At 47.4% G+C, this 23,719-nt stretch overlaps 2 pseudogenes; one reads left to right on the top strand and one right to left on the bottom strand.

The window, feature by feature from the left end:
• Window positions 1-3,620: 3,620 nt before the first annotated feature.
• On the bottom strand, window positions 3,621-23,719 carry LOC119305496 (annotated as a pseudogene).
• LOC119313379 lies at window positions 4,843-4,981 on the top strand (annotated as a pseudogene).

Genomic DNA, 23,719 nt, shown 5'->3' with positions numbered 1-23,719 from the left:
AGGGCACGTAGTGGCGTACGCGGCGGCGGCGCGCGGCCGGCTGCGGGCTCGGGGAGCAACGAGTGGCTCAGCGTGGGTCGCTGATACGTGGGCCAGGGACGGACATGAGCGGACGAAAGAGGGCGAGAAGAGCGTCCGTTTGTGTCCGCACAGACCCATTTGTTGCCTAACTTTGCTCCAGGTTTGGGGTCGAGCCGGACGAAAACGGACATCTGCGAACAACTTTGTCCGTTTGGGGTCTAGCGCTGGGCCGTGTTTTACCCCAAAGCGTGTCCGGCGGATAAGATAGGATCGTGCGGTGGAGTTGGCCTTAGATCTCCACTCCAGCCGCTAAACCCCCCATGAATGATGCAACAGCATGACCAGAGCTGCAACCGCACATGCATGCATGGGTATCTGCAAGAATGAAAGATGGCATACTTTGATCAAGCCTGGTGGTGGACTGGAATGGATCCAATCTTGGGAGCGCTCCTTGTAGGGTTACCTTATCACCACCATACACTGGCATAATTATCACATGCAGTGTAGGGATCATCTTTCCAGGATGCAGAATCATTCATAAGCATGCTGTTGCCCATGGCACTAAAGAATATTATATACTTTTTCTTCATCGCCTGCCTTTTGTGCTGGCCATGGCATTGCATTCTCTCTCCAGGCTCTCGAGTGTCGTGGAGATGTCTGCTCCCTCCCTGTCACCGTCAAGAATGGAGCACGAAAAACATGCCTGCAAGGAAAAGCTTCAGGAGATGCGTACCAAAATTTTGCACCGCAAACTGTGCAACATTTCCCTACCAGATTTTCGACCTATCTATTATCTTTGTTCACATGTCCTTGCAGATTGAGATGACAAGACCACCCCACATCAGACAAACCTTCACGACAAGGATGTCTACAAAGTCGCAACTGTTGCAGGATGGCAAGACACTGCATTTCCTTCTCCGGTTCTCCACCACCCGTGAGTGACAATGTTATCCACACTGGCCATGAACAGACCATACTCACTCCAGTGCATGTAAATAAACACAGTAAAATCTTGAGAAGCAGAGATTCAAATCCCTAATGGCGATGAAAATGTCTTGTGTGCATAACAGAGAGGAATCCAACAGGTACGGGCAGCACATAGGCCAGTATGTACCTCACCCTGTAGCAGGAGCATCAGCCAAAACTGATTGCAGTTGAACACCTGGAAAGCAAGGACAATAATGCAGCCTACACACCGGCACAACTTAAGCTGAGCTTCTTGGCCTCATTAGTAGGCAGTACCACCCGTGATCCCTGTGAATGATGCTCCAGGCTAGGCCTGCGGTGGACATGGTGCACAGATTGATCAAAGCAGCTACAGTGATGTACTGATGTCTGCCTCATTTCTCTGCACAGTCCTAGCTCCACTATCTTCTGATAAGCACCTGAGAGCAATGTTTTTGGGCATTTCTGATGCAAGAAAGATCAACGAGCAACTTCTTGCGCTTGTAAGCCTGCCAACAAGGTAGAGATTCTGTTTGTAGTCTCGGTGGTTTCTACAGTAGCATCTAACAAAATCCAATTTAGGGGCGTCGGTTCTCCCCGTGACTGCAGTGGGTACTGTCCACGGGATGGTCTGTGCAATGAGGCAAAAGCTTCACTTCACATGGTCTAATTATATGTTGTCGATAAATTGGAGGCTAAGAGGTGTGAAATGTTCCCAGCAGGCCTGCACCCCTTGCATGGTGCTCTCAAAGTTTCAGTTCATGGAACGAGGACATCCCCAGTAACCAATTAGCTCATCTTAAGCACCTTACCCATATCCACAATCCCCAGTAACCAATTAGCTCATCTTAGGCACCTAATATCCATATCCACAATCCACATATCAGCACTGCTGCTATGTGGAAGGTGAGTGGCTCTGAAACTGTGACAGCCACATACATTCATTTCGGGTGAGAACAGATTTGATCTTGTCCAATTTTTCTTTCTTTCTTTCTTTTTATCAGTAAGATAATTAACACATTATAAGCATGGTATGAAGAATATCCAGTGTTCTGTACGACCAGATGAATTAATACTACACAAAAAAATTGGAGCCATCAGGATATCCACAATTAAACATTCTTCTACAGGGTGCTTACAGAGGGGCAGTATAACCACATCATCATTTACCCCCAAGTAAGAAGCATAGGTGCTTCGGTACTTGTATTTTCTATTACTTAGAGGTAGTTATACACCCAGATACCTGTTAAATACTAGTGCTCACAAGCGTCGGTGCTACAAAATTAGTAAATTAGCAGCTGTCCTAGATGGCAAGAAAAGATAGGTATCTTTTGTTAAGCACCTCTCCAAACATCTGCATCACAGATGCTTTAAGCACTTGAGATCACATAAATTGCTCGCTCATTCCCATTTAATGCGAGTTGGTCACCAGTAATAAGGCCAAGGACTTAACTTGGAAGTTGGAACACTGAAGCACATGGAAATGTGGAGCTGATAAACCTCATAAACAGGACTAGATGGACAAATGATATATGATTATATCTCAAACCTATTAACAATTGCAAATAATGGTAGTTCTGTGAATCTCTGACCCAATCAAAATTTATCTATCGATTTTGAGAAACAAGCTATCATATCCTTTTTGCAGTGATCCTACCAGGAAGGGTGACCGGCCAATCAAAAGCGCTAGTTGCAAAAAAAATAAATCTATGTTAAGCAGATTGTTAGATGACTTAACTGAAATCATTTATCATTACTTGAACCATTGAGTTCATCTTGTTGTAGAAAAGACGATTAAGCATGGAAGCTACCTGCAGGGCTGCAAAAATATATGCACAACAATGAAATGAAATGACTTAGTGACTATCTTCGACCATGTTATACGATGAAAAATCCTTCAAGCTATTTAACTAGTTACTCAGCTATATGTACGTGCTCATACATCCTTTCAACGCTTCCATTCACTTTGACACAACAATTGTCTGCTAGGCCGGGATATCAGCACACTAACCAGTCTAACCTGCTATTTCCACACACCAAAAAAAAAAACTAACCTGCTAGTGACCTTAGCACATCTAATTACAGAAAAGCTTTCACTAAATTCCCTCACGAGAGTGGCACTGTGCACTGCAATGGTGTTAGTTTATCTGTAATCCAATTTCAGTTTCAGTTGAAAAAGTACAAATCATATTCATAATCAATAAACAGTCTGCTCTGCTCTATTTAATTTTTACGAGTGATGCCTTGTATTATTTTCCCACTTCATAAATTTATCGAGGAAGGTTTCTGCACCAAACATTTGTTTTTTTGAGCAGTCAACGGGGGGCGATCGCCCACCTAAACTCATTTTTGTATTAATAATAAGACAGAGGCACCAAACATTTCTCTGTAGAAAGATTTGATACCATGTCAGATCCAGTGGTTTCTTCTAACATTTCTCTGTTTGCAAGCCCTACTAAGACACATTATATATCAGACACAATCACATTTGCATTATTTCCCCTTACAACAACCAATAGTGTCAGGTGCATTCGCAGCTTGTCACTAACTTCTTTGAACAATCGAACAGGAAAACAGCAACGATTATCAGCAGTGCACTAAATCGAATACCATTGATGCTAAGTAGCTTGCCACTTAGAGACTAACATACTGTCATCTGATCTTAAAATCAAACACCACATTGGTAATGATCTTAAAATTAAACACTACATCTGAGATGAGATAAATTCACTCTTGCCTTGCTCATAGGGAGATTCACTACATTACAAGTCAAACAAACAAGAAAGTACTAGGGAAATATCTTATCAGGCTAAAGGAAAAGCTACGCGAAATCTTCCAGCAAGATGGCCTTCTCCACCGTCTCCTCCTCCTCCTCCTCCTTCCGGCGCTCTCCTTCTCTGGTTCCCTTGCCGCAACGCTTCTCCTGCCCCAGCTCTTCTCCGACCACAACAACCCTATCTTCCTCGTCTCCGCGCCCGACGACTACCACCTCGTCGCAGCCTCCTCCTCCACCGCCGCCGACGACCACGACCTCGTCGGCGCCGCCCTCGCTGCCGCCCCCTGCGCCAACAAGGGCATCGGGAATGGCCCCGCGGGTGGTTCCCGCTGTTAAACCATGCAATATTCAGGTTCAAGGGGCATATACGTACCGGTTCAGATTGAGATAGATTCGGTTTAGGCTAGTTGAGTTGTAATCTTTCCATGCATATCTTATCTCTACTTTCCTTGTACCTCAAGATGTAATCTCAACAACTTGTATGCTTATCAGGGATATGCCCCTGCCTATATTAACACGCAACCGTCGCCTCGAGAGAGGTACGACGTTCTCCACTGTTTCATATGGTATACAGAGCCACCTCTATCCATCGCATCTAGTTAGCACCATCCACCGCAGCCATGTCGTCCTCCTCCTCCAGCACCGGCCAAGCCTCCCTTGGGCAGGTCGCAGAAAAACTCACCCGCACCAACTATGTCCTATGGCGTGCGCAGGTGACGCCGCAACTGAGAGGAGCTGGGTTGTTCGGCTACGCCGACGGCACCATGCCAGAACCTGTCAAGATCCTCGTCACGAAGGACAAAGACGGGAAAGAAGAGCAGACGATGAACCCTCTCCATCCGATCTGGTTCAGAGAAGGGCAGCAGGTACTCGGATACTTGCTCAATACTCTCACCAAGGAGGTTCTCGTGCAGGTTACCTCCATCGCCACGCCGCACGAGCTCTGGGCAGCTCTTGCCCACATGTTCTCGTCGCAGTCCCGAGCCTGCGTCAACAACATCCGGGTCGCTCTCTCCACGGCGCAGATGGGAACGCAGTCTGTCGCCGCCTACTTCGCCCAGATGAGAGCGCTAGCAGATGAGCTTGCAGCCGCTGGGAAGCCAATCGACGACGATGAGCTTGTCTCTTACATCACCGCCGGCCTCGACATGGAGTACCAACCCCTCGTCTCCGCCAACGACGCGCGCACCGACACCATCAGCATCGACGATCTCTACGCTCAGATGAGCAACTTTGATCAGTGCCTCGCCCTCTACAACAACAACTCGGGCGGGGGCTTCAAGTCTTCTGGTAATGCTGTCGCCCGTGGTGGCAGCCGCGGCGGTGGCAGCTCACGCTATCGTGGGCCACCGCGTGGCAAAGGCAAACCGCCATCTGGCGGAAACAGCAGCAGTGGCAACTCCTTCCGCGACGGCGGCGGCGGCGGCCCTCCAACAACAACAACAAGGGCCGCCGTGGTGGCAGGCCTCGCACCAACCCTGACGCGCCGCGATGCCAAATTTGTGGCAAGTTAGGCCACACCGCTCGCGATTGTTGGTATCGCTATGAAGAAGACGGCGAATCCTCACAGGATGAAAAAGTTGCAGGTGCTGCTGATGGCTCCTATGGCATCGACACAAACTGGTATGTGGACAGTGGCGCAACTGACCACATCACCAGCGAGCTTGAAAAAGTGACAGTTCGTGAAAAGTACCGTGGGCAAGACCAAGTTCACACCGCGAATGGAGAAGGTATGAGCATTAGTCACGTTGGTCATTCAGTGCTTAAAACTCCTCACAAAAAAATTCTCCTAAGAAAAATCTTGCATGTCCCTAGTGCTTCAAAAAATCTCCTTTCAGTTCATCGCATCGCCATTGACAATCATGTATTCCTTGAGTTTCATCCGTTTTTCTTTTTGATCAAGGATCGGGTCACGAAGAAAATTCTGTATCGAGGTAGATGCGTTCGAGGGCTTTACCCGTTGATTCCGGAGCTTAGGAGATTGAATAAACAAGCCTATGGTGTCACCAAAGTCTCTTCAACACGGTGGCATGATAGATTAGGGCATGCATCTTTTTCTTTAGTCGAACATTTGCTTAGAAAGAATAAGCTCCCGTTTGTTGGTGAGCGAGATCGTGAAACAATTTGTGATTCTTGTCAGTGTGCTAAAAGTCATCAGTTACCTTACCCTGTGTCTACAAGTATTTCCACCAAACCTCTTGAGCTCATTTTTTCAGATGTCTGGGGTCCTGCTCCTCATCAGTTGGTAGACACACTTATTACGTAAGTTTTATCGATGATTATAGCAAGTACACATGGATCTATCTTATCAAAAAGAAATCTGATGTTTTTCAAGTCTTTCACAACTTTCAAGCACTAGTTGAAAGAAAGTTCGATTGCAAAATCTTAGCACTCCAATCTGATTGGGGAGGGGAGTACCGCAACCTCAACTCCTTTTTTTCAACAAATTGGCATATCACACCACGTGTCATGCCCCCATGCTCACCAACAAAATGGATCAGCCGAGCGCAAACACAGGCATATAGTTGAAGTTGGCTTGGCTCTGCTTGCTGCTGCCTCCATGCCTTTGAAATTCTGGGATGAGGCTTTCCTCACCGCCGTCCACCTCATAAACATGTTGCCTAGTAGAGTCATCAACAATGAATCTCCAGTAGAACGTCTCCTTCACACAAAACCAGATTACACATCACTACGTGTATTTGGGTGTGCGTGCTGGCCGAATCTTAGGCCTTACAACAATCGCAAACTCATGTTCCGGTCAAAACAGTGTGTATTCTTGGGTTATAGTCCACAACATAAAGGTGTGAAGTGCCTTGATGTATCCACTGGACGTGTCTATATGTCCCGTGACGTTGTCTTCGATGAAACTATCTTCCCTTTTGCACAACTTCACCCAAACGCCGGAGCCCTTATTCAAAAAGAAATTCTCCTTCTACCTTCACATCTCACCGGTGGTAACAATGGGGACGTTTTAGACACTAATGATGAATTGTTGACTAATCCTCCTACTAATGATGGTGTTGAGTCTTATGATGCAACAGAAAAAAATTCTGCAAAAAATGGTGAAGAAATCAGCCTCCACCATCATTTTATGCTCCCTGGACTAACTGGCAGCAGCACCGGAGCAGATCTCCCTCGGGATCCGGGCGTATCGTCCTCGGGATCCCACCTGCGCCAGCCTGCCATCCTGACTCCAGCGGGATCCGCGCCAGCAGCGCCAGGCGGATCCGCCTCGAGTCTCGCCGCGCCACACGCCAACCGCGGCTCGGCGTTCTCTCCGCGCCAACCCGCCAGCGCCACGCGGCCCCTTCTCCAGCCGCCCGTGCCTGGCCCAGCGCCTGGTCAGGCGTCTGGCCCCGCGCCTGGCCCCGCACCTGGTCGGTTCGGCCCCGACACGCGCTGCTACGCACGGCGCTCATCGCCGCCGGACTCGGGCGCTGACTCCCATGTGGATTCTGCGGCAGCTCCTGGCCCGCTGCTCCAATCATTGGCGGATCATGAGCCCCATGCAAGATCGGGATCCTCTGCGGCTCCCTCTTCTTCAGTGTCACGTGAACCGGCCACAGAAGATCCGATCTGCATGACCTCGCCCAGCGAGCTGGCGGCTGCTCCTGGTGCTGGATCTTCTGCGGACCTTCCTCGCACTAGGCTTCAGAGGGGAGTAACTCAACCCAAAAAACTACAAGTCTTTGGCAAAATTTGGACTTGCTTGTATCTCACATGAACCAGATATACCAACCTCTATTGCAGAAGCTCTAGGCGATCCAAAGTGGCAGAAGGCTATGAAAGATGAATACATGGCGCTTCACAAGAATAAAACTTGGCACTTAGTTCCAGCACATCGAGGCAAAGGTAAAAATGTTATAGATTGTAAATGGGTCTTCAGAATTAAAAAGAAATCCGACGGCACCATAGATCGTTATAAAGCTAGATTAGTTGCAAAAGGCTTTAAGCAAAGGTACGGTCTAGACTATGAGGATACTTTCAGTCCTGTCGTAAAGGCTGCTACTATTCGTCTCGTGTTGTCTATTGCTGTATCGAGAGGATGGAGTCTACGCCAACTAGATGTACAGAACGCATTTCTTCATGGTGTTCTGGAAGAGGAAGTGTTCATGAAACAACCTCCTGGGTTTGAAAACAGACAAAAACCCCTTCACATATGCAAGCTTGACAAGGCTCTATATGGATTAAAGCAAGCTCCCAGAGCATGGTATTCTCGGTTGAGTTCAAAGCTTCAAGGACTTGGGTTTGCTCCTTCCAAGTCTGACACCTCATTGTTTATTTTCAACAAGTCAAATACATCTATATTTGTACTCATATATGTTGATGATATTATTGTCACAAGCTCATCTGATGAAGCTATTTCAGCATTGCTTAAGGACTTGAACTCTGAGTTTGCTCTTAAGGATCTAGGAGACTTACACTACTTCCTTGGCATTGAAGTAAAAAGAAATGGAGATGAGCTTCATCTATCCCAAGAGAAGTATGCAACTGATCTTGTAGCAAGAGCAGGGTTGCAAGGTTGCAAGCCATCTCCAACACCTTTATCCAGCTCTGAGAAGTTATCCTTAACTGAAGGAAACCTCTTGAATCAAGAAGATAGCACCAGGTACAGAAGTATGGTTGGTGCATTGCAATACTTAACTCTGACCAGGCCTGATATTTCTTTTGCTGTGAACAAAGTATGCCAGTTTCTTCATGCACCCACTACAGCACATTTGACAGCTGCGAAACGCATACTTAGATATGTCAAGAACACTTTCAATGTTGGACTCACCTTCACCAAGTCACCATCAACACTTGTCAGTGCTTTTTCTGACTCTGATTGGGCAGGATGTCTAGATGACAGACGCTCAACAGGAGGTTTTGCAGTGTTCCTTGGTCCAAATTTAATTTCATGGTGTGCTAAGAAACAAGCTACTGTGTCCAGATCCAGCACAGAAGCAGAATACAAGGCACTCGCAAATGCTACTGCAGAAATCATTTGGGTTCAGTCATTACTGAAAGAGCTTGGGATACACAGTAAGCAAGTTCCATGTTTATGGTGTGACAATCTGGGTGCCACCTATCTTTCTGCTAACCCAATATTTCATGCAAGAACAAAACACATAGAAATAGATTTTCATTTTGTCAGAGAAAGAGTTGCAGAGAAAAAGCTGGACATTCGGTTTATTCGATCTCAAGATCAAGTTGCGGATGGCTTCACTAAAGCCTTACCTACCAAAAGTTTTGAAGAGTTTAAGCGTAATCTCAACTTGTCCAAGCTGTGATTATGGGAGGGTGTTAAACCATGCAATATTCAGGTTCAAGGGGCATATACGTACCGGTTCAGATTGAGATAGATTCGGTTTAGGCTAGTTGAGTTGTAATCTTTCCATGCATATCTTATCTCTACTTTCCTTGTATCTCAAGATGTAATCTCAACAACTTGTATGCTTATCAGGGATATGCCCCTGCTGTTGGAAATATGCCCTAGAGGCAATAATAAAAGTATTATTATATTTCATTGTTCATGATAATTGTCTTTTATTCATGCTATAACTGTATTATCCGGAAATCGTAATACACGTGTGAATACTTAGACCACACTATGTCCCTGGTAAGCCTCTAGTTGACCAGCTCGTTGTGATCAACAGATAGTCATGGTTTCCTGACTATGGACATTGGATGTCATTGATAACGGGATCACATCATTAGGAGAATGATGTGATGGACAAGACCCAATCCTAAGCATAGCATAAAAGATCGTGTAGTTCGTTTTGCTAAGAGCTTTGCAAGTGTCAAGTATCTCTTCCTTCGACCATGAGATCGTGTAACTCCCGGATACCGTAAGAGTGCCTTGGTGTATCAAACGTCACAACGTAACTGGGTGACTATAAAGGTGCATTACAGGTATCTCCGAAAGTAGCTGTTGGGTTGACACGGATCGAGACTGGGATTTGTCACTCCGTATGACGGAGAGGTATCTCTGGGCCCACTCGGTAATGCATCATCATATTGAGCTCAATGTGACCAAGGTGTTGGACACAGGATCATGCATTACGGTACGAGTAAAGTGACTTGCCGGTAACGAGACTGAACAAGGTATTGGGATACCGACGATCGAGTCTCGGGCAAGTAACGTACCGATTGACAAAGGGAATTGCATACAGGGTTTGATCGAATCCTCGACATCGTGGTTCATCCGATGACAACATCGAGGAGCATGTGGGAGCCATCATGGGTATCCAGATCCCGCTGATGGTTATTGACTGAGAGCGTCTCGGTCATGTCTGCATGTCTCCCGAACCCGTAGGGTCTACACACTTAAGGTTCGGTGACGCTAGGGTTATGAAGATATGGATATGCAGAAACCCGAATGTTGTTCGGAGTCCCGGATGAGATCCCGGACGTCACGAGGAGTTCCGGAATGGTCCGGAGGTAAAGAATTATATATAGGAAGTGCTATTTCGGGCATCGGGACAAGTTTCGGGGTTATCGGTATTGTACCGGGACCACCGGAAGGGTCCCGGGGGTCCACCGGGTGGGGCCACCTGTCCCGGGGGGCCACATGGGCTGTAGGGGGTGCGCCTTGGCCATCATGGGCCAAGGGCACCAGCCCCTATAGGCCCATGCGCCTAGGGTTTTCCCCTAGGAGGAGTCCTAGTGGTGGAAGGCACCCCTAGGTGCCTTGGGGGGAGGGAAACCTCCCCTAGGCCGCCGCCCCCCCTAGTAGATCTCATCTACTAGGGCCGGCGCCCCCCTGGCACCCCTATATATAGTGGGGGAGAGGAGGGACTTCATACACCAGCCCCTGGCGCCTCCACCTCCCCCCGTTACGTCTCTCCCTCGTAGTCTCGGCGAAGCCCTGCTGCTGTGACGCCCTGCATCCACCACCACGCCGTCGTGCTGCTAGATCTTCATCAACCTCTCCTTCCCCCTTGCTGGATCAAGAAGGAGGAGACGTCTCCCGTCCCGTACGTGTGTTCAACGCGGAGGTGCCGTCCGTTCGGCGCTGGTCATCGGTGATTTGGATCACGTCGAGTACGACTACATCATCACCTTGCAAGCTTCCGCACGCGATCTACAAGTGGTATGTAGATGCAAACTCTCTCCCTAGACTCGTTGCTTAGATGAACTCATAGATGGATCTTGGTGAAACCGTAGGAAAAATTTTAATTTTCTGCAACGTTCCCCAACAGTGGCATCATGAGCTAGGTCTATGCGTAGTTCTCTTTGCACGAGTAGAACACAACTTTGTTGTGGGCGTGGATTTTGTCATCTTACTTGCCTCTACTAGTCTTTTCTTGCTCAACGGTATTGTGGGATGAAGCGGCCCGGACCAACCTTACACGTACGCTTACGTGAGACCGTTTCCACCGATTGACATGCACTAGTTGCATAAGGTGGCTGGCGGGTGTCTGTCTCTCCCACCTTAGTTGGAGCGGAATCGATGAACAGGGCCCTTATGAAGGGTAAATAGAAGTTGACAAAATCACGTTGTGGTGATTCGTAGGTAAGAAAATGTTCTTGCTAGAACCCAATTGCAGCCACGTAAAAGATGCAACAACAATTAGAGGACGTCTAACTTGTTTTTGCAGCGATTGATCATGTGATGTGATATGGCCAGAAGTTGTGATGAATGATGAATTGTGATGTATGAGATCATGTTCTTTGTAATAGGATTCACGACTTGCATGTCGATGAGTATGACAACCGGCAGGAGCCATAGGAGTTGTCATTATTTTTTGTATGACCTGCGTGTCATTGAATAACGCCATGTAAACTACTTTACTTTATTGCTAAACATTAGTCATAGAAGTAGAAGTAGTCGTTGGCGTGACAACTTCATGAAGACACGATGATGGAGATCATGATGATGGAGATCATGGTGTCAAGCCGGTGACAAGATGATCATGGAGCCCCGAAGATGAAGATCAATGGAGCTGTATGATATTGGCCATATCATGTCACAACTATATAATTGCATGTGATGTTTATTATGTTTATGCATCTTGTTTACTTAGGACGACGGTAGTAAATAAGATGATCCCTTACAAAAATTTCAAGAAGTGTTCTCCCCTAACTGTGCACCATTGCTACAGTTCGTCGCTTCTAAGCACCACGTGATGATCGGGTGTGATGGATTCTTACGTTCACATACAACGGGTGTAAGACAGTTTTACACAGCGAAAACACTTAGGGTTAACTTGACGAGCCTAGCATGTGCAGACATGGCCTCGGAACACGGAGACCGAAAGGTCGAACACGAGTCGTATGGAAGATACGATCAACATGAGAATGTTCACAGACGATGACTAGTCCGTCTCACGTGATGATCGGACACGGCCTAGTCGACTCGGATCGTGTAACACTTAGATGACTAAAGGGATGTCTAATCTGAGTGGGAGTTCATAATTTGATTAGAACTTAATTATCATGAACTTAGTCTAAAACCTTTGCAAATATGTCTTGTAGATCAATGGCCAACGCTAATGTCAACATGAACTTCAACGCGTTCCTAGAGAAAACCAAGCTGAAAGATGATGGCAGCAACTATACGGATTGGGTCCGGAACCTGAGGATCATCCTCATAGCTGCCAGGAAACAATATGTCCTAGAAGGACCGCTAGGTGACGCTCCCGTCCCAGAGAACCAAGACATTATGAATGCTTGGCAGTCTCGTGCTGATGATTACTCCCTCGTTCAGTGCGGCATGCTTTACAGCTTAGAACCGGGGCTCCAAAAGCGTTTTGAGCACCACGGAGCATATGAGATGTTCGAAGAGCTGAAACTAGTTTTTCAAGCTCATGCCCGGGTCGAGAGATATGATGTCTCCGACAAGTTCTACAGTTGTAAGATGGAGGAAAACAGTTCTGTCAGTGAGCACATCCTGAAGATGTCTGGGTTGCACAACCGTATGACCCAGCTGAACATTAACCTCCCAGATGAGGCGGTCATTGACAGAATCCTCCAGTCGCTCCCACCAAGCTACAAGAGCTTTGTGATGAACTACAACATGCAGGGGATGGAAAAGACCATTCCTGAAGTGTTCTCGATGCTGAAGTCAGCAGAGGCTGAAATCAAGAAAGAACATCAAGTGTTGATGGTCAATAAGACCACTAAGTTCAAGAAAGGCAAGGGTAAGAAGAACTTCAAGAAGGACGGCAAAGATGTTGCCACGCCTGGTAAACCAGTTACCGGGAAGAAGTCAAAGAATGGACCCAAGCCTGAGACTGAGTGCTTTTATTGCAAGGGGAAGGGTCACTGGAAGCGGAACTGCCCCAAATACTTAGCGGATAAGAAGGCCGGCAACACCAAAGGTATATTTGATATACATGTGATTGATGTGTACCTTACCAGTAATCGTAGTAACTCCTGGGTATTTGATACCGGTGCCGTTGCTCATATTTGTAACTCACAGCAGGAGCTGCGGAATAAACGGAGACTGGCAAAGGACGAGGTGACGATGCGCGTCGGGAATGGTTCCAGAGTCGATGTGATCGCCGTCGGCACGCTGCCTCTACATTTACCTACGGGATTAGTTTTGAACCTTAATAATTGTTATTTAGTGCCAAGTTTGAGCATGAACATTGTATCAGGATCTCGTTTAATACGAGATGGCTACTCATTTAAGTCTGAGAATAATGGTTGTTCGATTTATATGAGAGATATGTTTTATGGTCATGCTCCGATGGTCAATGGTTTATTCTTAATGTATCTCAAGCGTAATATTACACATGTTCATAGTGTAGATGCCAAAAGATTTAAAGTTGATAACGATAGTCCCACATACTTGTGGCACTGCCGCCTTGGTCACATTGGTGTCAAGCGCATGAAGAAGCTCCATGCCGATGGACTTTTAGAGTCTCTTGATTATGAATCGTTTGACACGTGCGAACCATGCCTCTTGGGCAAAATGACCAAGACTCCATTCTCCGGAACAATGGAGCGAGCAACCAACTTGTTGGAAATCATACATACCGATGTGTGCGGTCCAATGAGCGTTGAGGCTCGCGGAGGATATCGTTATGTTCTCACTCTCACAGATGACTTGAGTAGATATGGGTATGTCTACTTAATGAAACACAAGTCTGAGACCTTTGAAAAGTTCAAGGAATTTCAGAATGAGGTGGAGAATCAACGTGACCGAAAGATAAAATTCTTACGATCAGATCGTGGAGGAGAATACTTAAGTCACGAATTTGGTACACACTTAAAGAAATGTGGAATCGTTTCACAGCTCACGCCGCCTGGAACACCTCAGCGAAACGGTGTGTCCGAACGTCGTAATCGCACTCTATTGGATATGGTGCGGTCTATGATGTCTCTTACCGATTTACCGCTATCATTTTGGGGATACGCTCTAGAGGCAGCTACATTCACTTTAAATAGGGCACCGTCTAAATCCGTTGAGACGACACCGTATGAATTATGGTTTGGAAAGAAACCTAAGATGTCGTTTCTAAAAGTTTGGGGATGCGAAGCTTATGTCAAGAAACTTCAACCTGAAAAGCTCGAACCCAAGTCGGAAAAATGCGTATTCATAGGATACCCTAAGGAAACTATAGGGTATACCTTCTACTTAAGATCCGAAGGCAAGATCTTTGTTGCCAAGAACGGATGCTTTCTGGAAAAAGAGTTTCTCTCGAAAGAAGTAAGTGGGAGGAAAGTAGAACTCGATGAAGTACTACCTCTTGAGCGGGATAGTGACGCAGCACAGGAAACCGTTCCTGTGATGCCCACACCAACTGAAGAGGAAAACCATGATAATGATCAAAGTACTTCGGATCAAGTTACTGCTGAACTTCGTAGGTCCACAAGGACACGTTCCGCACCAAAATGGTACGGCAACCCTGTCCTGGAAATCATGTTGTTAGACAACAATGAACCTTCGAACTATGAAGAAGCAATGACGGGCCCGGATTCCAACAAATGGCTTGAAGCCATGAAATCCGAGATAGAATCCATGTATGAAAACAAAGTATGGACTTTGACAGACTTGCCCGATGATCGGCGAGCGATAGAAAACAAATGGATCTTTAAGAAGAAGACGGACGCGGATGGTAATGTTACCATCTATAAAGCTCGACTTGTCTCTAAGGGTTATCGACAGGTTCAAGGGATTGACTACGACGAGACATTCTCTCCCGTAGCGAAGCTAAAGTCTGCCCGAATCATGTTAGCAATTGCCGCATACTATGATTATGAGATATGGCAGATGGACGTCAAAACAGCATTCCTTAACGGGCATCTTAAGGAAGAACTGTATATGATGCAGCCGGAAGGTTTTGTCGATCCTCGGAACGCTAACAAAGTATGCAAGCTCCAGCGATCCATTTATGGACTGGTGCAAGCATCTCGGAGTTGGAACATTCGCTTTGATGAGATGATCAAAGCGTTTGGGTTTATGCAGACTTATGGAGAAGCCTGCGTTTACAAGAAAGTGAGTGGGAGCTCTTTAGCATTTCTCATATTATATGTAGATGACATACTCCTGATGGGAAATAATATAGAATTTCTGGACAGCATTAAGGCCTACTTGAATAAGTGTTTTTCAATGAAGGACCTTGGAGAAGCTGCTTATATATTAGGCATCAAGATCTATAGAGATAGATCGAGACGCCTCATAGGTCTTTCACAAAGTACATACCTTGATAAGATTTTGAAGAGATTCAGAATGGATCAGTCCAAGAAGGGGTTCTTGCCTATATTACAAGGTATGAGACTGAGCTCAGCTCAGTCACCGACCACGGCAAAAGATAAAGAAGAGATGAGTGTCATCCCCTATGCTTCAGCCATAGGATCTATTATGTATGCCATGTTGTGTACCAGACCCGATGTAAACCTTGCCGTAAGTTTGGTAGCAAGATACCAAAGTAATCCCGGCAAGGAACACTGGACAGCGGTCAAGAATATCCTGAAGTACCTGAAAAGGACAAAGGACATGTTTCTCGTTTATGGAGGAGACGAAGAGCTCGTCGTAAAGGGTTACGTCGACGCTAGCTTTGACTCAGATCTGGATGACTCTAAGTCACAAACCGGATACGTGTATATGTTGAATGGTGGAGCAGTAAGCTGGTGCAGCTGCAAGCAGAGCGTCGTGGCGGGATCTACGTGTGAAGCGGAGTACATGGCAGCCTCGGAGGCAGCACATGAAGCGATTTGGGTGAAGGAGTTCATCACCGACCTAGGAGTCATACCCAATGCGTCGGGGCCGATCAAACTCTTCTGTGACAACATTGGAGCTATTGCCCTCGCAAAGGAGCCCAGGTTTCACAAGAAGACCAGGCACATCAAGCGTCGTTTCAACTCCATCCGTGAAAATGTTCAAGATGGAGACATAGAGATTTGCAAAGTGCACACGGATCTGAATGTCGCAGATCCGCTGACTAAACCTCTCTCGCGTGCAAAACATGATCAACACCAGAACTCTATGGGTGTTCGATTCATCACAATGTAACTAGATTGGTGACTCTAGTGCAAGTGGGAGACTGTTGGAAATATGCCCTAGAGGCAATAATAAAAGTATTATTATATTTCATTGTTCATGATAATTGTCTTTTATTCATGCTATAACTGTATTATCCGGAAATCGTAATACACGTGTGAATACTTAGACCACACTATGTCCCTGGTAAGCCTCTAGTTGACCAGCTCGTTGTGATCAACAGATAGTCATGGTTTCCTGACTATGGACATTGGATGTCATTGATAACGGGATCACATCATTAGGAGAATGATGTGATGGACAAGACCCAATCCTAAGCATAGCATAAAAGATCGTGTAGTTCGTTTTGCTAAGAGCTTTGCAAGTGTCAAGTATCTCTTCCTTCGACCATGAGATCGTGTAACTCCCGGATACCATAAGAGTGCCTTGGGTGTATCAAACGTCACAACGTAACTGGGTGACTATAAAGGTGCATTACAGGCATCTCTGAAAGTAGCTGTTGGGTTGACACGGATCGAGACTGGGATTTGTCACTCCGTATGATGGAGAGGTATCTCTGGGCCCACTCGGTAATGCATCATCATATTGAGCTCAATGTGACCAAGGTGTTGGACACGGGATCATGCATTACGGTACGATTAAAGTGACTTGCCGGTAACGAGACTGAACAAGGTATTGGGATACCGACGATCGAGTCTCGGGCAAGTAACGTACCGATTGACAAAGGGAATTGCATACAGGGTTTGATCGAATCCTCGACATCGTGGTTCATCCGATGACAACATCGAGGAGCATGTGGGAGCCATCATGGGTATCCAGATCCCGCTGATGGTTATTGACTGAGAGCGTCTCGGTCATGTCTGCATGTCTCCCGAACCCGTAGGGTCTACACACTTAAGGTTCGGTGACGCTAGGGTTATGAAGATATGGATATGCAGAAACCCGAATGTTGTTCGGAGTCCCGGATGAGATCCCGGACGTCACGAGGAGTTCCGGAATGGTCCGGAGGTAAAGAATTATATATAGGAAGTGCTATTTCGGGCATCGGGACAAATTTCGGGGTTATCGGTATTGTACCGGGACCACCGAAAGGGTCCCGGGGGTCCACCGGGTGGGGCCACCTGTCCCGGGGGGCCACATGGGCTGTAGGGGGTGCGCCTTGGCCATCATGGGCCAAGGGCACCAGCCCCTATAGGCCCATGCGCCTAGGGTTTTCCCCTAGGAGGAGTCCTAGTGGTGGAAGGCACCCCTAGGTGCCTTGGGGGGGAGGGAAACCTCCCCTAGGCCGCCGCCCCCCCTAGTAGATCTCATCTACTAGGGCCGGCGCCCCCCCTAGCACCCCTATATATAGTGGGGGAGAGGAGGGACTTCATACACCAGCCCCTGGCGCCTCCACCTCCCCCCGTTACGTCTCTCCCTCGTAGTCTCGGCGAAGCCCTGCTGCTGTGACGCCCTGCATCCACCACCACGCCGTCGTGCTGCTGGATCTTCATCAACCTCTCCTTCCCCCTTGCTGGATCAAGAAGGAGGAGACGTCTCCCGTCCCGTACGTGTGTTGAACGCGGAGGTGCCGTCCGTTCGGCGCTGGTCATCGGTGATTTGGATCACGTCGAGTACGACTACATCATCACCTTGCAAGCTTCCGCACGCGATCTACAAGTGGTATGTAGATGCAAACTCTCTCCCTAGACTCGTTGCTTAGATGAACTCATAGATGGATCTTGGTGAAACCGTAGGAAAAATTTTAATTTTCTGCAACGTTCCCCAACACCTGCCTATATTAACACGCAACCGTCGCCTCGAGAGAGGTACGACGTTCTCCACTGTTTCATACCCGCGTCCTCCACGCAGCCTCCAGGAGGCGCGAGGGGGTCATCTCCCTCGTCCTCTGTCAGTACTCTGGAAGTGGCGAAGGTGCGGGCACGACAAGGGAGACGGAAAGAAGGCGCGGCGAAAGCGTAAAGTCATCGCGGGGCGTTTGAATTCGAATGTGTGCGTGACGGGCCATGGGCCTTGTAATGGGTGGGTCGTGGGCCGTGTGTGTGCGTTTGTCACTCGCGAGTATATAAGTGAGGCGTGTCGTTGTGGATAGGCATCGAGAATTTGAAATGAACTATCCTGCGCCACAGGCTTCTCTTCCTCCTCTCGCTGCCTCCCCTTTGCCCCTCTCCTCTCTGCTATCTTGCTGAGCTCTTCCCTGACCCCCTTCCTCGCCGCCGGCGAACTCTTACCGCCTCTAGGTCATGACAATCTGGTATCAGAGCCACCTCCTCGCTCCGCCGCGCGCTGAAATTTCCCCCCCGAATCGTACCCGGCAAATCCGAGGCGACGGTAGCGGATCGCGTGTGGGCTTGATCTGTGTAAATCTCGACCTGAGGTGGGTTGATTTGGGGACGAATTGGTCACCACGACGACATTCAAACCCAATCCGCAGTCGCGATTCATCGCAGACGAGATGGAGGCGTTCCAGGAGCGCATGCTGAAGGAGTTCGCCGAGATCAGGGCGGCGCAACACAAGCTGGAGGTAGTCGACGGGATCTGCGCGCAGCTGGCGGCGCTCGACGCCAAGCTTACGGAGCAAACGGCGCAGCTAGATCAGGTCCAAGTGAAGGTGAATTTGTCATGCGACACCTTGGGGCAGGTTCAACAGAGCCAATTCCATGTCGCTCAAAAGGGGAAACCACCAGAGGTACCGAAGACCTCGTCGCCAACAGCGTCGGAGGTGTCGGCCGAAATCCTGGGCCCCGGGCCACCGTTCGTTGTTCAGGAGCTGCCTCGTACTCTCCAGGTACCGCCCAATACCGCTCTGTCCCAACAAGTTGTGCAGTCAGTTCAGGAGGAGAATTCAGGCAAGAGGCCGTGGTTGCCCAAGATGGATTTTCCCCATTTTGATGGAAATGATGTCAGGATCTGGTTAGATAAGTGCGAGGCGTTCTTCTAGTTATACAGCATACCTGAAAATTTCAAGGTCACTTCTGCATCTCTGTATCTGACGGATAACGCTGCAAGTTGGTACCAGGCTTTTAAACAAAACAGCGCATATCACACTTGGCCACAGCTTTGTGCAGTAGTCATACAAGAGTTTGATGTGAATGTATACAGGCAGAAGATTAAGGACCTCATGTCACTTAAACAAGGGGAAACAGTGGAGGAGTACAAGCAGAAGTTCCTTCAGTTGGTTTACACTGTTAAGTTGTATGAACCATCGATCAGTGATACTTTCCTGGTAACTCGTTTCATTATGGGGCTCAAGTCAGAGTTACGATCGGCTGTGGAGTTTCAGTTACCAGCAAATGTCCAAATGGCAGCGATGTATGCTTCTGTTCAGGAAGGACTGTTACTGCAACAGAAGACTATCAGAGGATCATACCAGAAGTCAGCATTCACTAAACCTGACACTCGGCCAGCACTAGCTACTGGTGATCTATGGAAAGAAAAACAACTGAAGGAGTACAGACGAGCTAACGGCCTGTGTTATAAGTGTGGAGAGAAGTTCACTCCGGGGCATGTATGCAGTCAGTTACCGGCGACTGGAGCTCACCTAAAAACAGCAGAAACAGTGGTGCAGAATGAGATAATTTCTGATGCTCTTTTGGATGCTCTCGTTGAACAGTCTACAGCAGACTGTGCTACTATTTCAGTTACTGCTTTGTCAGGCGCAACTCACCCAAAAACCATACAACTAAGAGCCTTAGTGGGAAATCAGGTGGTGCTCATATTAGTGGACTCAGGGAGCACCCACACTTTTGTGGATCAAGCACTGCTCAGCAGGATAAAGGTTACTGGGGAACCACTAAATAGGCCTATGAAAGTGAAGGTAGCTAATGGAGAACTGGTGCAATGTTCTAAAAAGGTTTCACAGTTAACCTGGTGGATTCAAGGACATAACTTCACAAATACAATGCATGTCCTGCCTCTTGGGGGACATGACATTATTTTGGGCATGGATTGGCTAGAACAATGGGGAGTTATGCAATGTCACTGGGCAGAAAAATGGATTCAGTTTAATTATTCAGGACAAGAGGTGAAGCTACAGGGTGTGCTACCTGCAACACCAGTAGAGATCACAGAAGTAACAGTTGAACAATTGCTAAAATGGGAAAAAGGCAATGAGGTTTGGGCAACTGCTGTGTTGAACAGAATTGTGATGGCACCTGAAACTCCAGTACCCCCGGCTGTACAAGAGTTATTGCAACAACATCACACTATATTCAAAGACCCTCAGACATTGCCCCCTCACAGGCCATTGGATCATGAAATTCATCTCATTCCTGGGGTTGTTCCAGTTAATTGCAGACCATACAGATATTCTCCACTTCAGAAAGATGAAATAGAAAGACAAGTATCTGAAATGCTCAAAGCTGGTTTGATTACACCAAGCATTAGCCCTTTTGCTTCTCCTGTTCTCCTAGTAAAGAAGAAAGATGGCACTTGGAGGTTCTGTGTGGATTACAGAAGGTTGAATGACATTACTGTTAAAAGCAAGTTTCCTCTACCAGTGATTGATGAGTTACTGGATGAATTGGGAGGTGCCAAGTGGTTCTCCAAACTGGATTTAAGAGCTGGATATCATCAAATTCGAATGAAAGAAGCAGATGAGCATAAGACAACATTTAAAACACACCATGGCCAGTTCCAGTTCAGAGTGGTCCCTTTTGGACTGGCTACTGCTCCAGGCACATTCCAGTGTAATATGAATGTGTTTATGGCAGGGCCCAACAGAAAGTTTGTGTTAGTATTCATGGATGACATCCTTGTGTTCAGCTTCACTCTCGAAGATCATGTTCAACACTTGAGGACTGTGTTTGAAATTCTGGAAAAAATCAGCTATATGTGAAACAGAGCAAGTGTGTTTTTGCTCAGCAACCCATGGAATATTTGGGTCACATTATTTCTGACAAAGGAGTGGTTACTGATCCTGCAAAAACTGAAGCTATGATCCACTGGCCTGTACCAACTAATGTGACTGAGTTGAGAGGATTTTTGGGGTTAACAGGGTATTACAGAAAGTTTGTCAGGAACTATGGTCTGTTGGCTAGACCTCTAACTGTGTTATTAAAGAAACAATCCTTTCAGTGGTCTGACACAGCCCAAGCAGCTTTTCAGCAGTTGAAACAGGCCATGGCCACTACTCCTGTTATAGCCTTACCAAATTTTGCAAAAACTTTCACTGTGGAGACAGATGCCTGTAATACTGGAGTGGGAGCTGTTCTTTCTCAAGAGGGGCATCCTATTGCTTACTATAGCAAGGCACTTGGAGTAGCTAGTCAGAAGCTGTGCATTTATGAGAAAGAGTTTCTGGCAATCATGATGGCAATAGACAGGTGGAGGTCTTATTTGGCCAGAGCACCATTTGTAATCAAAACAGACCATCAGAGCCTCTGTCACCTAGGGGATCAACTTCTCACTTCAAACTTGTAGAGAAAGGCCATGACAAAGCTGGTAGGACTGCAGTTCACCAACCAGTACAAAAAAGGAGTGGAAAATACTGCAGCAGATGCTCTTTCCAGAGTAGCTCATTTGTTTCCTATCCAAGCAGTGTCTACAAGCAAGCCTGTCTGGATACAAGAAGTGCTGAACTCTTATACAGTGGACCCTGCTGCTCAACAGATGTTACAGAAGCTAGCAGTGGATAACAAGGCTTGCCCTGGGTTTTACTTGCAAGAGGGGCTAATTAAGCATGAGGACAAAATTTGGATTGGAGCTAATACAGGTCTGCAAACAAAGCTCATTCAGGCTTTCCACTCATCACCAGTGGGAGGCCACTCTGGGATACTTCCTACTTATCACAGAGTGAAGCAATTGTTTAGTTGGACAGGTATGAAGACAGATGTGGAAAACTTTGTGAAACAGTGCAGTACTTGTCAACAGGCTAAACATGAGCTGTGCAAAACACCTGGGTTGTTACAACCTCTTCCTTTACCAGATTGACCATGGCAAGCCATTAGTATGGACTTCATTGAAGGATTACCTAAATCAGAGGGGTTTAGTGCTATACTAGTTGTAGTGGATCATTTCACAAAAGTAAGTCACTTTCTGCCTCTGAAGCATCCATTTACAGCAGCATCGGTAGCTAAGGTCTTCCTCAATAACATTGTCAGACTCCATGGACTGCCTTTGTCCATTGTTTCTGATAGAGATAAGATCTTTACAAGTGCATTCTGGAAAGAATTGTTTCAAGTTTGGGGCACTGAACTTCAAATGAGCACAGGGTATCACCCATAAATGGATGGTCAAACAGAGCGTGTGAACCAGTGCTTGGAAATGTACTTACGCTGTGCAGTTCATGCTTCTCCAGCTAAATGGGCGGCCTAGCTTCCTCAGGCAGAGTTTTGGTACAATTCTACTTATCATTCTTCTTTGGGTTGCACTCCCTACAAAGCATTATATGGTCAAGATCGGAATGTAGGACAGTTGGCAGGTCAGTCTGTTTCCATGAATCCGGATGTGCAGACTTGGTTAGCCTCTCAGAATGAACACACAATGTTGCTCAAAGATCATTTAGCAAGAGCTCAGTGCAAGTATAAACAGTTTGCTGACAGAAAAAGGTCTGATCGTCAGTTTGTGGTGGGAGAGACAATGTACTTGCGGCTACAACCATATGCTCAGTCGTCTATGGTTAATCGTCCCTGTCCAAAACTGGCGCTCAATTATTTCGGACCCTTCAAGATTCTGGAAAAATTTGGAAATGCAGCATACAGGTTGGCGTTGCCGCGAGGCAGTATGGTTCACCCAGTCTTCCATGTGTCCCAGCTCAAAGCTCATGTACCGGATCATACTCCGGTGTTCACTACACTACCTGTGCCGCTCGATTTGTCACTGCCTGGTGTGCAACCGGAAGAAATCTTAGATCGCCGCCTGGTCAAAAAAGGGAACGCTGCACATCTTCAGATTTTAGTTAAGTGGACAACAATTCCTGCGTCTTCGGCTACGTGGGAGGACTATCAGGTGCTCAAAGATCGCTATCCAGCGGCACCAGCTTGGGGACAAGCTGGTTCTTCAGGGGGAGGTATTGTCAGTACTCTGGAAGTGGCGAAGGTGTGGGTACGACAAGGGAGACGGAAAGAAGGCGCGGCGAAAGCGTAAAGTCATCGCGGGGCGTTTGAATTCAAATGTGTGCGTGACGGGCCGTGGGCCTTGTAATGGGTGGCCCGTGGGCCGTGTGTGTGCGTTTGTCACTCGCGAGTATATAAGCGAGGCGTGTCGTTGTGGATAGGCATCGAGAATTTGAAATGAACTATCCTGAGCCACAGGCTCCTCTTCCTCCTCTCGCTGCCTCCCCTTTGCCCCTCTCCTCTCTGCTATCTCGCTGAGCTCTTCCCTGACCCCTTCCTCGCCGCCGGCGAACTCTTACCGCCTCTAGGTCGTGACATCCTCGTCCTCGTCGTCGGAGAGGGAGAGGTGGGGGAGGCGACGGCCAACACCGCAAGGGAGAAAGCCTCGGCGATGGATTCAGGCGGGAGCGCGCAGTCTTCCAGGCCCGCATCCTCCAGCCGCAGTGGCCGGATGGGGTCACCGGCAGCGATGTGCCTGCCCTCCTCGGCCAT

This window comes from Triticum dicoccoides, chromosome 5B (assembly GCF_002162155.2).
Source record: "Triticum dicoccoides isolate Atlit2015 ecotype Zavitan chromosome 5B, WEW_v2.0, whole genome shotgun sequence".
In the NCBI taxonomy this organism is placed as follows: Eukaryota; Viridiplantae; Streptophyta; class Magnoliopsida; order Poales; family Poaceae; genus Triticum; species Triticum dicoccoides.
The sequence above is the reverse complement of the archived record's forward strand: the minus strand, read 5'-3'. Positions and strand labels throughout refer to the sequence as shown.